This window comes from Rhineura floridana, chromosome 21 (genome assembly GCF_030035675.1).
Source record: "Rhineura floridana isolate rRhiFlo1 chromosome 21, rRhiFlo1.hap2, whole genome shotgun sequence".
Taxonomy (NCBI): domain Eukaryota; kingdom Metazoa; phylum Chordata; class Lepidosauria; order Squamata; family Rhineuridae; genus Rhineura; species Rhineura floridana.
The window spans coordinates 8,230,181-8,248,525 of NC_084500.1; the positions used below are offsets into that span (position 1 = coordinate 8,230,181).

General features: G+C 40.6%; 1 protein-coding gene and 1 non-coding gene across 3 annotated transcripts in view; one reads left to right on the plus strand and one right to left on the minus strand.

The window, feature by feature from the left end:
• Positions 1–18,345, minus strand: part of CALN1 (calneuron 1) — a 171,741-nt gene that overhangs the window by 105,930 nt on the left and 47,466 nt on the right. The window lies entirely within an intron of this gene.
• Positions 3,184–3,253, plus strand: TRNAA-GGC (transfer RNA alanine (anticodon GGC)). Its single transcript has one exon. It is a non-coding gene; the product is annotated as a tRNA-Ala (tRNA).

Here is an 18,345-nt window from a genome sequence, read left to right on the forward strand (position 1 = left end):
AGGAGTGGTCGCTTCCTTGCTCAGTCCTGAGCGGAGAGAAAAGCCCTGCAAAAATAGCTGTGCCTGCCCCATCTTTTATTAAAGGGATTCAGGGGGCATGCCAAGTGTTACAACAAATGTCTCTGCTCGAGTAGCCATGCTGCTTCATGCCTTGTAGTGATGTCGGACTTTGAAGTAACATTCTGACCTATGTAGATTAAAGCCCTCGGCATAGTCCTGAGTGCAGTTCTGTTGGTGGGAGCCAGGACACCTCGGGCCACTCAGTGTCTCTCAGGCTAACCTACCTCACAGGATAAAATGGGAAGGGGAAGGAGAATATACACCATCTTGAGCTCCTTGGAGGAAAGGTGGGATATACAAATCAGCAGCAGCAGCAGCATGTTGGCAAGACTAGTGAGGCTCCTTCACTTTTTTAATCTTTTCCTTTTGGCATGAATTTAAAACCAGACTACTTGACCTCGTACTCTGGTATGTAGCAGCAAAACAGGAGTTGTCTATGACTGGCAAAACAATCGCTGACTGAGTTGAGACTGCTCATCAGGTAATCCCATCATTTTAGGAAACAGATCTTCTATCTCACCAAATACAGGATTCACTATGATGCACATTATTATTATTATTATTATTATTACATATCTAGACAAAGAGAAGAATACCTCTGTACCCCAAACTTCCTGATAACCCAGGAACCAACCTGAGGCATGAAAGCAATCATTAACTTCATTCTAATTTTTAACTTTAAGTGAAGACCCAGCCTCATTTCTGGGATGGAGACAACTCTGCTTACTTCTCCCCACCTTAACTTTACCCCTCCCTTTTACACAGCCCTAGATGAAAGATTCTTATAAAAGGGATTCGATTCTGGCACACGGTAGAACGTCTTTCCGTACGCATGCATCAGCCGCCATTGAGGAGAAGTTCAGCGCACCAAGTAAAAAAGCCTCCAGGTTGACGTTCCCAAAAAAGGTTTGCCCCGCAGACCGCTTGAAAGTTGCCGAGAGCCTTGGCAGATCACTCAATGACTTATCTACTGTTCTAGCAATTGTAATGCACTGTCCTAAATGCTATATGATTTTTCACTGTATTTGTACAGACTCTGTGTGGACAACCTGCAATGAAGCTTGCTGACCACTGGTGGCCCGTGAACCGTACTTTGGGAAATCCAGCTCTACATAAAGGATTCTGTTGCCTTGTCGCAGGCCTAACTCAGAGTAATTGTAAGGCAGGGCTCATGAGTTCCAAAACAATGGAATCACACAAAACTTTAGGCATAGAATTCCTGGCCCTGGCTTCCGGTTCTGACTACAGCAAACTAGGGACGGGGGGGGAAATTCGATCCAGTTCTCACTTCAAGCCAAATCGATCAAATCTGCACTTTCTGAAACAATATGAGGACGAAAACACAGCTATCCTGCACAATTCACACTTATTCAAATTTTGCAATGCCATTAGAAGACCAATGTTTATAAAAATGCTTGTTTTAGGAGGAAATGTGCACAAAAATGAATATATGAGTAAAACTAACATTCAAAAATGCATCATAGGATGAGAAATTGCTTGCAAAAATATGTACATGGGTCCAAGCTGCCTACAAAAATGTATTTATTAGGGGAAATCTGCACAAGAATGCTGGAGAACCTTCATGAGGATTTAAAAAAACACCCCATCACTAACAGCTGCAGGGGCATTCTGGGCACTGGATAGGTAAATTTAATTTCTGTTTCACCTTCTAGAGTTTTCATGCCAAATGGCTGCATTCCCATCCCTTTCCCTCCAGTTCAATAGTACAGTGATTTTGTTCTCCTTTTAAGAACTTTATTCTGTAGCTTACGAGTTGTGACTGTATCAGGAATAAATGCCCCCATGCATTTATGTTTACATGTTTACATTGATTAGCTTGTAATGGAATTTTCTTTTCCATATCCTGCTGTAATAAACGCCACCACTAAAACTGTGTTCTTGTTGTGGATGTGAATGTATGGTTTCTGAATATCTCCGATGCGTTCTCAGAGCAGCGGGCAATCAACCTACATAAATGATTCTTCTACCTCATAAACAAGTTTAAGTGTCACGTGCAAAGTGCACACATAAGCAGGCTCTTAGAGATACGTGAATTTTGTCCTTCATATATGTCCATGTACTTTTGAATCTTGGTAAAACACTATGCAAAAGAGGATCCTGATACATTAGTACGTACAATTACATCAAGATAGACCCCTTCTCCCCCAGTGTTTATCAGTGTTGCAAAGCAGGGAACATACAAGTGACGCCAGATCTGTAGCAAGCTGCATATAAACAGTACTCTGTTCAAATTCGGAAATGGTGAGGTGTTGAAGGGTAGACATTAGGGATGTGCTAGAATTCTGCCCAATTCGGTTTTGGTACTGAATTTTCCATTAATTTGCTTATTCTCAATTGCTGAGGATCGGATGTTAATGCAGTGAATTGCCATGGTTATTTTTGAAAATTAACTTTTTTTAAAAAAAAAATCAACCTCTAAAACATCAATAGGAAGAATAATTTATCAATATTTCCTTCAAATTATCAATATTTTTAAGGGAAAGATTGATATTTCCTTCAAAATATCAATATTTCCTTTAAAAATATCAATACTTATATTTTTTTCCCAGCGGGGAAAAAAGCACGGATCAGTAAAAGCAGTGGCTAGTGGATACAGAATGAATTTGAATCGATGCCAGACTGTTAGGTCACAGAATGCTTGAGAACTGGCACCAACCAAAGGATCCCATCTCTAGTATACAGGTCTGTTGCTGCAAAGCACGCGAATGTCAAAGGCCTACCCAAGATTAGCTTTTGTGGGTCTTGGGACCTTCAGTGTTGGCATGGCCAACTTCTGAATTCTTGGGGAGGATGGGGAAATCTCCTCCATTTTCCCAAACATTAGACCAGAGGTGGAACCATCAACTCCCCTTACAGAGGGCACTTTTGTGACAGAACATGACCACCACAGACCATTAAGTCCAGAGGCTAAAATTACTTAACTACACCACCACATATGAACCTGTGTTTCTCCTGTAATTATAAAACTAAATCTTAACACTTTAACACGGATTCCACTGGAAGCTGCCATTTCTTTTCAGTTATTATCACTAGTATTTCAACTTATATCCTATCCTTCCTTCCAAAGGAGGCCAGGGCAGCCAACACATCGATCTGAGTAAAGGCCATAGCTCAGTGGTAGAGCATCTGCTTGGCATGCAGAAGGTTCCAGGTTCAATCCCCGGCATCTCCAGAGAAGGCTGGTAATGTCCCCTACCCTGAAACCCTGAAGAGCCGCTGCCAGTCAGTGTAGGTAATATTGACCTAGATGGACGAATGGTCCAACTTGGGATAAAACAGCTTCCTATGTGCCTATCAACATTAACAACAAAAAGTTCCAAAAACAGTTAAAAGCATTCTCTCAACCAGTGATTTAAGAGTTGCCAGGAGCTATGTCTTTCAGCGATCAAATACCTGGGTAAATCAGGAATGTTTTTAATTCCTCCTGAAAATCAATTCAATTCCTCCTGAAAATCAATTCAATTCCTCCTGAAAAATCAATTATGCTATTCGGGACTAGTTAGGCCTCATCTTGAGTACAGCATTCAGTTCTTGTCACCACACTTTAACATAGATGCTGACAAACTGGAACAGGTTCAGAGGAGGGCAACGAGGATGATCAGGGGACTGGAAACAAAGCCCTGTGAGGAGAGCTGAAAGAACTGGGCATGTTTAGCCTGAAGAAGAGAAGACTGAAGGGAGATATGATAGCACTCTTCAACTACTTGAAAGGTTGCCACACAGAGGAGGGCTGGGATCTCTTCTCGATCATCCCAGAATGTAGGACATGGAATAATCAGCTTTAAGTTGCAGGAAGCCAGATTTCACCTGAACATCAGGAAAAACATCCTAGTACAGTAATGGAACCAATGACCTAGGGAGGTGGTGGGCTCTCCAACACTGGAGGCATTCAAGAGGCAGCTGGACAGCCATCTGTCAGGTATGTTTTAAGTTGGATTCCTGCACTGAGCAGAGAGCTGGACTCAATGGCCTTACAGGCTCCTTCCAACTCGATTCTAAGAGAGAGATGCACCTCACCAGGGAAGGCATTCCACAAATGGGGAGCTGCCACTGAAAAGGCCCTGAAAAGGGTCAGCACCGATCAGCCTCCAATGGCAGCATCACCAACAAGGCATCGCGTTCCTATCACAAGATCCAAGTTGGTTGATATAGGAAAATGCACTCTTCTAGTTATTTGGCTCCTAAGCCATTTCGGGCTTCTATGCTAGTATTAACACCTTGAATTGGGCCTTGCACCTCACTGTCAGCCAGTGCAGCATTTTCAGCACCGGTGACACAGGGTCCCATCAGGCTGCCCCACTTACCAGCCTAACAGCCATTATTCTACACTAGCTGCAGCCTCCAGACCATCTTCAAGGGCAGCCCCATATTCAGCACATTACAATAGTCCAGATGGGAAGTCACCAGAGCATGGAGAACTGAGGCCACTCTATCCCAGACAGGAACAGTTGCAGCTGGTGCATTAGCTTAAGCTGGGCGTAAGCACTCCTAGCCACAGAAGCCACTTGAGACTCTAGTTTTAGCACACTCCTAGCACATTACAAAATTTCCGCAGTTTTGCTTGTTATCAGGCCCTCGTCCAATTTCCCAGCCATGGCCAGTTAACGCCACTTTGCATCCCAGTCTATCAAAACTGCTCTTCCAAAGTGCCAGCGTACTCATCAAATGTCCCATAGAAAAGAAATAAAGACGCTCCTGGTGCCAGTTTCGAAATACCAGATCGGTTTTGGCTTGCTCGGTTTTCCATTGGACAGAGTGTTCCAAAGATTGGCCATCTGATCAGCCCCCACTCCATACTAAATACGCAAAGCAGATCGATATCTTTCCCTCTGATCTTGCTGCCAGAAATGTGACAGTGAAGGATTTTTTAAAAGCCAGTTTATTAAGCTAAGAGATGGCTTGAAACCAAACATTTCAAATTCAAAACACTTGCATATATTACCTTAGAGACCTGCTTCAAAGGAACAGCTAAAATATACGTACAAAATCCATTGCCTTCCCCTCCTTAATATCTGCAACACTGACAGGTCAGACCATTGTTCCATCTACCTTAAGATTGTCTATACTGGGGGTAGCCAACACGGTGCCCTCCAGATGTAGCAGGTTACAACTCCCATCAGTCACAGGAAGTATGGCTGATGGTCAGGAATGATGGGAGCTGCAGTCTAGCAACATCTGGAGGGCACCTCATTAGCTACCTTCAGGCTATACGCTAACTGACAATGAACTTTCTGCAGAATAAGACTTTCTGCATGAAAAGCAGATGCTCTGTCAACAATGGCCCTGACAAATCATCACCCTTTTGTCTATCTTTTTGGGAATGTGAACTTATTTTTAAGGGCATGTTATTAAGGCTCCAAACCTAGACAACTGCGGTGGCAAAAAATGAACATTTCAATTCCTCCTTTTTCCAATCTCAAACTCAGTTCTCTACATCATCAGATTTTTTTTTAAATAAAACATCCTCATGAAAAAGCATCAGCATTTTAGTGTGAATTTGTCCCAATGCATCTTTGTATGCAGTATTCCCCGAGATACACATTTCGGCAAGGTCATTTCGCTGAAAAGTTCCAAAAATATTTAGGGGAGTGGAGGCCCAGTGAGGTCCAAACATGCTCAGTGGTCTTGGAAATCTGACAGGAGGGAAAGAACAGACTCCTTTCTATTGCTTGGCCACACAACAATTCTAGTAATTAGGAATGGGAAGATCAGTCAGCTTTGGTTTCTCACAATTTCTCATTTTTCCAGTCTTAAGGTCAGTTCTTCACATTTCTGCAACAATTTGAGATCTTTTGTTTTTTAAAAAAGTCATCATGAAAATTCTTTAGAATTTTAATTCTCGTTTCTCCTAATATACACATTTTTGCAAAGTGTTTTCTCATTATACGATGCATTTTTGTACGCAGGATTCCCCGAGATACACATTTCGGCAAAGTAATTTTGCTGAATATAATGCATTTTTGTATGCTATTTTCACATGTGCACACATTTTATGCACACTTTAGTATAGGCCTTTTTGTAGACATGACTGGGCTGGCATTGCAAAATTCAGCAAAGTATGAATTTCAAAAGAGCCAGTGTGGTGTAGTGGTTAAGGTGCTAGACTACAACCTGGGAGACCAGGGTTCAAATCCCCACATAGCTATGAAGCTCACTGGGTGACCTTGGGCCAGTCACTGCCTCTCAGCCTCATGAAAACCCTATTCATAGGGTCACCATAAGTCGGAATCGACTTGAAGGCAGTACATTTACATTTTTTACATGAATTTCAAAGGAACAAACTGGAACAGGTTCAGAGGATGATCAGGGGACTGGAAACAAAACCCTATGAGGAGAGACTGAAAGAACTGGGCATGTTTAGCCTGGAGAAGAGAAGACTGAGGGCAGATATGATAGCACTCTTCAAGTACATGAAAGGTTGTCACATAGAGGAGGGCCGGGATCTCTTCTCGATCGTCCCAGAGTGCAGGACAATGAAAAATGGGCTCAAGTTGCAGGAAACTGGATTTTGACTGGATATCAGGAAAAACTTCCTAACTGTTAGAGCCATATGACAATGGAACCAATTACCTAGAGAGGTAGTGGGCTCTCCGACACTGGAGGCATTCAAGAGGCAGCTGGACAGCCATCTGTCGGGAATGCTTTGATTTGGATTCCTGCATTGAGCAGGGGGTTGGACTTGATGGCCTTACAGGCCCCTTCCAACTCTTTAATATTACACCCTTCCTCCCAAAGGGAGCCAAGAGTGGCAGAACGGCAGCGTTTTGGTTTGTGCATCATTTCGGAAAGTGCAAATTTTGTGGATTTTGCTTTGAATGTAAATTGAATCAAATTTCTCTCGTATCCCGTCTTGCCCACACAACACACACACACATCATCATCATCATCATCATCATCTGAGGGGAGGTCATTCCCTCTTTGTTCATCAAATGGTAAGAACGTAAGAGCCCTGCTGAATCAGATCAAAGGCCCATCTAACCCAGCATCCTGCCCTCAGACTGTCTATTCTGATGCCTGTGCAAAGCCTGCAAGCAAGACCCGAGTGCAAGAGTACTCTCCCCTCCTGCAGTTGCCATCAACTGGTTGTTGGAAGCATCCTGCCTCTGACTGTGCAGGCAGAAAATGGCCATTGTGGCTCATAGCCATTGATTGTCTTCTCCTCCATGAATGTGTCTAATCCTCTTTTAAAACTATCCAAGTTGGTGGCCATCGCTGCCTCTTGTGCGAGGGAATTCTACAGTTTAACTATGCGTTGTGTGCAAGTAGTATTTATTTATTTATTTATTTATTTATTTATTAAACTTGTATACCGCCCCATAGCCGAAGCTCTCTGGGAGGTTTACAATAACTAAAAACAAATACAATTTAAAATACATCTTTTAAAAGCAATTTAAAACACAATTTAAAAATTTAAAACAATATAGAACACATGCTAAAATGCCTGGGAGAAGAGGAAACTCTTGACCTGGCGTTGAAAAGATAACAGTGTTGGCGCCAGGTACACCTCATCAGGGAGATCATTCCATAATTTGGGGGCCACCACTGAGAAGGCCCTCTCCCTTGTTGCCATTCTCCGAGCTTCCCTCGGAGTAGGCACCCAGAGGAGGGCCTTTGATCTTGAACGTAGTGTACGGGTGGGTTCATACTGGGAGAGGCATTCCATCAGGTATTGTGGTCCCAAGCCATGTAAGGCTTTATAGGTCAATACCAGCACCTTGAATCAAGCTCAGATACATAAAGGCAGCCAGTGCAAGCAGGCCAGAATCAGTTTTATATGTTCGGACCATCTGGTCCCTGTTACCAATCTGGTCTTTCTTTTGTACTTTCTTTTGTCTGTCCTGACTCTTCTGACATTCAGCTTCACTGGATGTCCGATAGTATTATGAGAGAGGGAGAAATGCTCATCTCTATCCACTTCGTCCATGCCATGCAAAATTGTGTACACGTATATCATGTCACCTCTGACTTGCCTTGTCTCTAAACTAAAAAGCCCCAATTGCTGTAAATTCTCCCCATTGGGGAGTCGTTCCATTCCACAGGTTCAGCCTGATGACTGAGGAAGAGGGATTTGCATCCCTCTCAGGCCTGCAGGAGTCCTATATTTGAAGGGCTGCCTTGTCTGAGTCTAATTTAAAGATAAAGAGACCTACGAAGAAACAGCTGCAGGGGACTTGAAGTTGCCCATGAATAGTTAACACCCAAACAGCAGACTGGTGAGACTTATTGTTAATTCTAATGAAATTATCGACATGTAATACAGATTGTCATGCCTGGTACCAGGCACGGAATCATCAGCAAAAGAATCAGATGTCCCACAGGTCGAGGACCTCAAGGAGTAAGCAGAGCTCCCTGAATCCAATGCTGAGGATCCTGTTGAGGGGCCCTCTGGGTTGATAGCTGATGAAGAGCCCCTGAAACTGTCAGAGGAGGAGGAGGTGGAACAGTGCCCCAGTCTTCAAGAGTCCTGGAGCCAAAAGGTTTGGGTCCAGACCAAAGAGCAATGACACAGTGGCATGTCTACTCACAAGTAAGCAATCCCCGATACTCTCACAGGGCTAGCAGCGGTGTATAGGGTTGAGGAACCCTTCTGAACCTTCCAGTTGCCAGAAACGCACACATTGGCATCTAGCACAGGGCATTACAATTGCTACAACATGAAAATAAATAATTACATAATCTGTAAAGATCCATCAAGCTAATCAAGCTAATCAAGGTCATTTGCCCCTCCCATCATGATTTATTGATTTTGTTTAACAAGGTTTATACAGTGATTAATGAGATGATGATACAAGTCATTAACATGGGTAAAGAGTCAGCTTGTTAACTCTCATAACCAGGATCTTCCACAAGGCAAACTAATAGCTGATAAAACTGCAGGAGACTTTGGAGTACAGACAGAAGAACCTGTCAATTCTGGTTTTCTGTTTCTAATTTTTCCAATCTTAAATTCAGTTCTCTGCATTTCTGCAACAATTTGTGGGTTTTTTAAAAAAGAAATCCTCGTGAAAATTCACCAGCATTTCAGTGTGAATTTCACCCGAGACACACATTTTTGTATGGAGTTTTGACTAATGTATACATTTCTGCAAACAATGTCTCCTAATATCATGCATTTTTATGTTATTTCACTAATATATTCATTTTTATGAACACTTCCTTGTAATATATGCATTTTTGTAATCACTGTTTGGTTGGCAACCTGCATTGCAAAATTCGGATATGTGCAAATTTCAAGGGGTGGCTGTGTTTTGGTTCTTATATTGTTTCGGAAAGTGTACATTTGATAGATTTGGCTTCAAATACAAACTCAGTTGAGTTTTCCCTCCATCCCTACCCAGAACTAGGATCTGCAATAAGGCAAACTGCAAGAACCTTAGGAGACAACACACCCACCCGCCTGCCTCTGGGCAAAACCACCGTGGCTCACAGAACAGATCCATTTGAGCAGATCGGTCCTTATCACAGCTATCCTTCTTAAAGGAAGGTTGAGGAGCCCCTGCTGCTCCCGCTAGCTCCCACTGCTCCACGTTTAATGAGAAAGAAATAGCATAGACTTAAGTCCAGCCACTTCCCGCACAGATCTTTAAGAACAAGTGCATACGGTGATCAAGAATCTTCCAGCTACATTCCAGATGAAATTATAGAGGAAATTAAAAGGAATGAAAACATGCAGAAACTCAAATATCAGAAAAGAAGGATGGCTAAAGAAGAAAATTAAGGTTTCTAAGGAAATAACAGAATATTGGCCCATCAAAGAAGACACAACTACTGAAGGCAGCTGGTATTCATAGAATCATAGAATAGCAGAGTTGGAAGGGGCCTATAAGGCCATCAAGTCCAACCCCCTGCACAATGCAGGAATCCAAATCAAAGCATTCCCTACAGGTGGCTGTCCAGCTGCCTCTTGAATGCCTCCAGTGTCGGAGAGCCCACTACCTCTCTAGGTGATTGGTTCCATTGTCGTATGGCTCTAACAGGAAGTTTTTCCTGATGTCCAGTCAAAATCTGGCTTCCTGCCACCTGAGCCCATTCACAGGAGAATGATTAGCAATCCCACTACTAGCACCATGTAATGTTCTGTTGTGGGTGCTAAGAAGGAATAGACACAAACTCTTCAGATTGCTGAGTAACAAACACCTTACTTTGTTAGAGCTACATAAGAAGTATCTATCACAGGTGCAAGCTAGTGACATTAACTGTAACTGTCCTGATTTTACAGATCCCATATATTACAGTATATAAGATGACAATAAAAGATAAGATTGGGTTAGGTGTACCTCCAGGTGCTTCAAGGTACTCACCAAATATTATTCACTTACCCATTCAATGTCGTCACTACCTGCCCTAAAATGACAAAGAAAGCAAATCAACTAAAACAGCAAAACGTCCCCCCAACCCACCCCACACACAAAACAATGGTGAGGAGTAGGTGAAAGGGATGACCAAAAGGAATCCTGCTCAACCCTCCTGAAGGGAGACCTGGTCTCAGCCCATATTATTACCTTACAGAAGGTACAACAACACTAACAAAACCTGCCCATAGATTTTTGAATGGTTTAACTATTTCAGTTCTGAGATAAATGTAAAGCGGTTTAAAAAATCAAATTTAGGCAATTTCAACCAAGTCGACACGAGAAATTTAAAATATTGGGTGGTACATTGAACTCAGTCTTCTTCACCTATGTCTTCCTTGTTCATCGTCTGGAAAAGAAACACAAGCTTTCCTGCTTTTTCAGTTCCCAAATTATTTCTCGATTTAGAACAAATTAGTCCAAAGGAAGAAAAAAATATCTTTACACCTGGAGAAGAAACTACTGCTAAAAGCGGGGTTACCGCTTCAGTGGTCTTCTCCTTGTTCAGATCTACTCCATCTCCCCATATTCTCTGTTCATTGACCTTCTCTATCTTTGCACTTAGAGAGAGAGAGAGAGAGCACTTCATGTACACCACCTGCAGGATAGGACTTACCAAGTTATCGCCCAACTCCATAAACTGCTGTTAACCTATTCCCAGAATATACTTAGAATTATGTCAAGATATGGGCAGAAATTAAGAAGGATATGATGCGATGGGATAAATTACAGTTGTCATTATTGGGAAGAATCTCGGTGATAAAAATGAATGTATTAATTTAGTCATTATTGGGAAGAATCTCGGTGATAAAAATGAATGTATTGCCCAGAATGATGTTTCTGTTTCAAACAATACCGGTGATAGCAACCGATTTACCTTTTAAACAATGGCAAAAAGACATTTCTAAATTTGTATGGCAAGGGAAAAAACCAAGAATTAAATTTAAATTATTACAAGATGCAAAAGAAAGAGGGGGATTGGGACTGCCGAACCTAAAATTGTGTTTTGCTGCTTGTTATTTAGTTGGGGTGAAGGAATGGATATTGTTGAGAAATAAAAGATTATTAGATCTAGAAGGCTATGATTTGAGGTTTGGATGGCATGGTTATTTGTGGTACGATAAAGTTAAAATCATTTCATAAGACGTGCCCTGTTGAGAATATGGTATAAATACATACCAAGGTTATGTACTAAAGTTCTATTATGGATATCGGCACAGGAAGCCTTCTACAGAAAAGAAAATTTAGGAAAGGAAACTTATCAAGATTTTTTGGAAAATAAAGTCAAATCGAGGGAACAACTGGCAGTAGAGGGTTACAGTTTTTATTGGTTTTCTTACCTACAGTTGATTGGAAGATTTAAAATGGACAAAAGAACTTTTGATTTCGAACAACATAAATCGGAATTTGAAAAGTGTTTGTGTACAAATGATAAACATGTAATTGCTAAAATGTATAAATTTCTGCTAAAAATTGAAATGGAAGAACAAGTTAAAGACTGTATGGTGAAATGGGCTAACAATTTTGGATATAACATACAAATGGATCAGTGGGAAAATATGTGGTCGAAAGGGTTGAAATTTACATTGTGTTATAATCTTAAAGAGAATTTTATAAGATGATTGTATCATATGACCCCAGAGAAATTGTCAAGAATGTACAAAACTGTTCATAATGAGTGTTGGAAATGTAAACGACAGAAAGGGACCTTTTACCATATGTGGTGGACATGTAAACAAGCAAAAACATTCTGGAGTCAAATACGTAATCTAATGCAGAGAATTCTAAGGATTAATATCCAATTAAAACCAGAATTGTTTCTGTTAGGCTTGATGGATTTACAAATGGAAAGGAATCATGGAAGATTGATTCAATATATGATTACTGCAGCAAGATTAATATATGTGCAAAGATGGAAAAAGGTAACACTACCAACAATTGAGGAATGGATATTAAAGTTAATGGACTTGGCAGAAATGGATAAATTGACATGTCTACTGATGTACAGCCGAAATTTGGCTTCCTATAACTTGAGCCCATTATTCCATGTCCTGCACTCTGGGATGATTGAGAAGATATCCTGGATCTTCTCTGTGTAACAACCTTTCAAGTACCTGAAAAATACTACCACATCTCCCCACGGTCTTCTCTCCTCAAGTGTAAACATACCCAGGTCTTTCAGTCTCTCCTCATAGGGCTTCGTTTCCAGTCCCCTGATCATCATCGTTGCCCTCTGAACCTGTTCCAGTTTGTCTGCATCCTTCTTAAAGTGCAGTGTCCAGAATTGGATGCAGGGCTCAAGATGAGGCCTAACCAGTGACAAACAAAATAGCATTTGCCTTTTTTGCAGCCACATCACACTGTTGGCTCATATTCAGCTTGTGATCAACAGTACCAAGATCCTTCTCGCATGTAGTATTTTTTTTTTTCAATAATTTTTTTTTATTCAAATTTTCATAAAACATACAAGACAAAATCATAAAACATTCAAAGACAAAAAACAAAATCAAAAATAGTTAAACAAAAAGAAAAAAAGAAAAAAAAAACAAAAATAAAAAATAAAGAGTAAAATATTGACTTCCCATTTGTCAAAGATCAAATCAGTTATAAGTCTATAATATATAGCAATCCTGTCTCTTAAGTCATATTATAAAATCACTTTCCTCCAGTAGTTATCTTACTTAATCATCAAATCTCATAAACATTACTTTATTCTTTCCACAAAAAGTCAAAGAGAGATTTCAATTCTTTAAGAAATATATCTATCAATTTTTTTTTCCAGATAAGCATATCGATTAATCCATCTCATTACTAATTATGATAATCTTATTGTCATAACCATAGTCAAAATAAACATTTCAATTAATCCATCACATCAGAATCTGTTAGGTTCAGTAATTTCAGTAGCCATTATTCTATTATCTCTATTAGTTCCATTTTCCATCTTCCATCTTCAGTAGTCTTGTTAAATCCAGTAATTTCAATATCCAATCTTCCATTATCAGTATTCCATAATAATCTTGCTGTCAAAGCCATAGTCATATAGTAAGAGTCTGATGGGAATTACCTCTATCCCAAATATTTTCTTGCCATCCATTCTGAATAGGTTGCTGAAATGCTGCTGTAAAATCATATCTCTGTTCTTTTTTTCAAAATACACTGGGTCATCTCTTAAAAGTTTTTCCATTGTCACATGGCTGCAGTTAATTCCATAGATTTTCTCTATATTGGGCTCCATCACATCATTCCAGTCCAGAAGATAATCCATGCCATTGATAACTTTATCTCTAGAATCTTCATTAATTTCTTCAGAGATAACATTGAGTTCCAAACAATAGATTTTATTTCTAAAGTCCATAGACTCCAAATCTTGTTCCTGTTCCACGTTTGTTCCAATCTCCGGGATCTCCTCTCTCACAGGGACCCCTATTCCAGTCTCCAGGGTCTCCTCTCTCACAGGGACCCCTGTTCCAATCTCCGGGGTCTCCTCTCTCACAGGGACCCCTTCCAGGGTCACCTCTCTCACAGGGACCCTTATATCTTTAATCTCCTGCTTCATTTTACTCAATTCAATTTTCGTTATCTCAATCTCATCCATTATTTTCTGAAACATAGTTATTTCCAGATTCTCAGCCACTTTCTTAATTGCCATTTTAAAAGAAAAATATAGGAAAACCACTTCTTATTTCAGCAACAATTGGGTTAATACTCCAAACTTGGTGACATCACAGTATAAACAGAGCAGACAGCCTTATCTCTCCAATAGTTAAGTAAACAAAATGCAGTTCCCAGGATCGAAACAATTAATGGCAATCGTCAAGAAACAGATTCGTCAAAATAAAATAGACCAAAAAGAGAGTAGTCTCAAAACAGTATAATATTTTTCAAAATAAAAATCTGGAATAGAAATCCCTCTTCTGTGTGTATCTTTAGAATGCAAATCCAGGACAGCTTTTTGCAACAAAAACAGAGATAAGCTATTAATTAGTGCGTAGCAGAGAGAAGTTACGGCTCCCCAGTGAGATGTCAAAAACCGATCAATCTGGCAAATCTCTTTTAAACAGCAACAATTTAAGTCAAGTAAAAGAAAAATATAGAAAGAAGGGTGCTTGCCTGTTAATGCGTTCTCTCTTAGAAGATAAGATGAACGTTCGCTTTAACAGATAGAGCTTGCTGTTGAAAATCCGTCCCACCTTCGTCGGCTGGACCTCGTCCCATAAATTAATGAGATCTGGTCGTCCCAACAAAAATAGGCTTTGAGGTTAATCTCTTCGTTTCTCCCTACCCGGGAGAAGTTTAATCAGTCAAAAAAAAAGAAAAAACTGACTGATATATCTGAATAAGCTTCTTTTGAGGCAGGAGCCCGTCTCAAAAGCAGGCACAGGCTAAGTCACCCTTCCCGGAAGTCCTTCTCGCATGTAGTATTGCTGAGCTAAGTCTCTCCCATCTTATAACTGGGCACTTGGTTTCTTTTCTTCGTAGAACTTTGCACTTACCCCTGTTACTTTTCATTCTGTTGTTTTCAGCCCAGTGCTCCAGCCTATCAAGATCCCTTTCAATTTTGTTTCTGTCTTCCAAGGTATTAGCTATGCCTCCCAATTTTGTATCATCTGCAAATCTGATAAGCATTTCCTGCATCTCCTCATCCAAGTCATTAATAAAAATGTTGAAGAGCACTGGGCCCAGGATTCAGCCCTGCGGTACCCTGCTCATTACCTCCCCTCACTTCAAGAAGGATAAGCACTCTTTAAATATGATTCTGTAGCCAACTGCAGATCCACCTGATAGTTGTTCCATCCAGCCCACATTTAGCTAGCTTACTAATCAGAATATCAAGGAGCACTTCGTCAAAAGCTTTACTGAAGTCAAGAAATATTACATCCACAGCATTCCCATAGTGTTCCAGGGAGATTACCTGATCAAAAATAAAATGAGATTAGTCTAGCAGGATTTGTTCTTGACAAATCCATGTTGGCTTCTAGTAATCATTGCTTTGTTTTCAAGGTGCTTACACACTGAGGCTGTGGGGAGGACCTGGAAGGGAGCAAAAGATTTCACAAAACCACACAGCCCCCATTCAACCTTTTCCCTTCTTCCACCTATTCATTCTCCCTGCTCCAACTTTTTTGTCATTCTTTCAGAGATCCTTCCATGCCCTTTTCTACCCCAAGAAGAAACTCTGCTTCCTTCTTCTGCCCACACTCCAATAGCGTCATCTTGAAGCCAAAGCAGAGAGACGGCAAAAGCAACAACAGAGTGGAGACTGGAAGCATTTCTTCCTGACTTAATCAGAAGAGGAATGGAAAGATAATGGGGGGGGGGGTTTGACTGGGAGGTACTCAACAGCATAATGACTCACACACACCCAACCCCAGCAAAATACAAAAACCTACACACAAAACACTCACACCCTGGAAAGAAGACTAAACTAAACATCTTCTCCTTGCTACTATGTCCAAACATATATTTTTGTGTAGGAAACACCATCCCACCACGGGAACCCTCACATGTAGTCTGAAATTATACATATAGATTCAACCATCCATTAAAGAATATACAACTGTATAAATACATAGTCACGAATCAGCAGAGCAAAGATGAGTAACAGCTAACAATGATTGAATGTCTAAGAGAGATTACTACATTCACAGATATTGCTACCTGTTCAGTAATGAAAAATATTGGGGGGGGGAACCCCACACACAAGGAAAATACTCAGAAGAGATGCTAAGGTTCGACCGGGAAACTGGCTCATAAGGGGGGGGGTAGATTATGCCTTCTCTGACCCCTTGATAAAATCTACAGCAAAAAAAAAAAAACCCACATGAGAAACTTTTTCAAGTTCCAGCTGATAACGTGGACAGCGCCTAACAAGCCTGCCCTCTAACATCTTTGAAGGTTAAAATGTTAACATGTGCCAGCAGAACAGCTCTTCTATACTGAAGTATTCTTAAAAAGTATATGGCATACATTTAGTCAAGAAATCAGAAGACGGCTAGGACTGGGGAGGGTAACTATGAGAGAACTAGACAAGGTCCTCAAATGCAAAGATGTACCATGGAACACTCAAGTCAGGATCATTCAGACCATGGTATTCCCGATCTCTATGTATGGATGTGAAGGTTGGAAAGTGAAAAAAGAGAAAAATCAACTCATTTGAAATGTGGTGTTGGAGGAGAGCTTTGCGGATACCATGGACTGCGAAAAAGACAAATAATTGGGTGTTAGAACAAATTAAACCAGAACTATCACCAGAAGCTAAAATTATGAAACTGAGGCTATCATACTTTGGACACATAATGAGAAGACATGATTCACTGGAAAAGACAGTAAGGCTGGGAAAAACAGAAGGGGGAAGAAAAAGAGGAAGGCCAAACAAGAGATGGATTTCCATAAAGGAAGCCACAGACCTTTCATTTGCACTGAGTCCAGAGATAGGAGAGGAGATAAACTGACAGTAACCATTTTACCGATTAGCTCTTTTTTTCCAAGTACACATAAAAGAATCAAGGAGAACCTGATAAACCAGAGAAATTGGGGGAGCAGAAGAACAGATTCTTATCCAAAAATGAATATGAGTCTGTCCAAGCTAAGCTACTTAATTCATTAAGTCCAGCTTCCAAATTAAGGGCAGCATTAGCAACACATTTGAGTGTACCCAATATGGCTCTAAGAAAGAGTGACACACAGGTACTAGTTGTCCATCTCAGGGAGAACTAGGCCTCAAGACTGCTGATGGCATCATTTCTGTTTAAGGGATTCATCTTGGAGAAGGTGGGTCCTGGAAGAAAGTGATACAGTGCAAAATGCTCCTATTCAGGGTTCCAGCTAGCCAGTCATGCCCTCTTGTAAGATTACGTTCTCTCCCTAATATTCATGCAGTATTCAGTGCCCACTGACCAAGCTCAGTCCTAATTGGGCTGATGTTTTTTTTTTGCAAAGGTCACTGATTCATAGGGTCGCCATAAGTCATAATCGCCTTGAAGGTATATAACAATATCTATCTATCTATCTATCTATCTATCTATCTATCTATCTATCTATCTATCTATCTATCTATCTATCTATCTATCTATCTATCTATCTATCTATCTATCATCTTCCACAACATGCAGAGTTGTGGGAGTGTCTGACATAGCACTGCTCTACAGCATGGTGGGAAATTTTAAATGGTGGACCCCAGACAATAGGGGTGGCCCAATCAGGATGGGAGGGGCTGCCTGGTGCCAACTGAAGGGGGCCCACCCGAGGGCATTATGGCAAAGGCTCCCTCAAGCCTGGAGACTGCTCCCAGTTTTGTGATCACAGGAGCTCCCCTGTTGAATGCTGAATCCCTAGCATGCACGACCAGTGGCCAAGGATGAAGGGAGTTGCAGTTTAACAATTTCTGGAGTGCTGAAAGCTCCCTCCTCCCGTTTCAACAGCACATAAGGAATCTCTACCTCACCCAAAACAAATCCATATTGGGCACAAAATGCACTCAGATTCAACTAGCTTTTTCTCTCTCTCTCTCTTTTAAGTAACATTTAAATCCTTTAATCTCTTTTATCAAAAGCTGGATGCACTTAATGAAAAGCAATCATTTAAAACAGTACATTTTCTACCATACCCTTTATACTGATAATATCATTACAAAAGATTCTGCATTTCCTTTCCTAACTGGCTTCACAGTATGCAATGGAAGTCCAATTTGTGAGTGACATCAGTTCTCATCAGAAGCTATTATATATATATATATATATATATATATATATATATATATATATAAATCAGTTTCTCCAGGCAATAGTGCAGTTACCTCAATCTCCTGCCAAAATGCAAGATAATTTATATTGCAATGAATGCACTGATAAGCTTACTTTCACTGGGAAAAAAGACTATATATTTGAAATACTATATATTTTGCAAACTA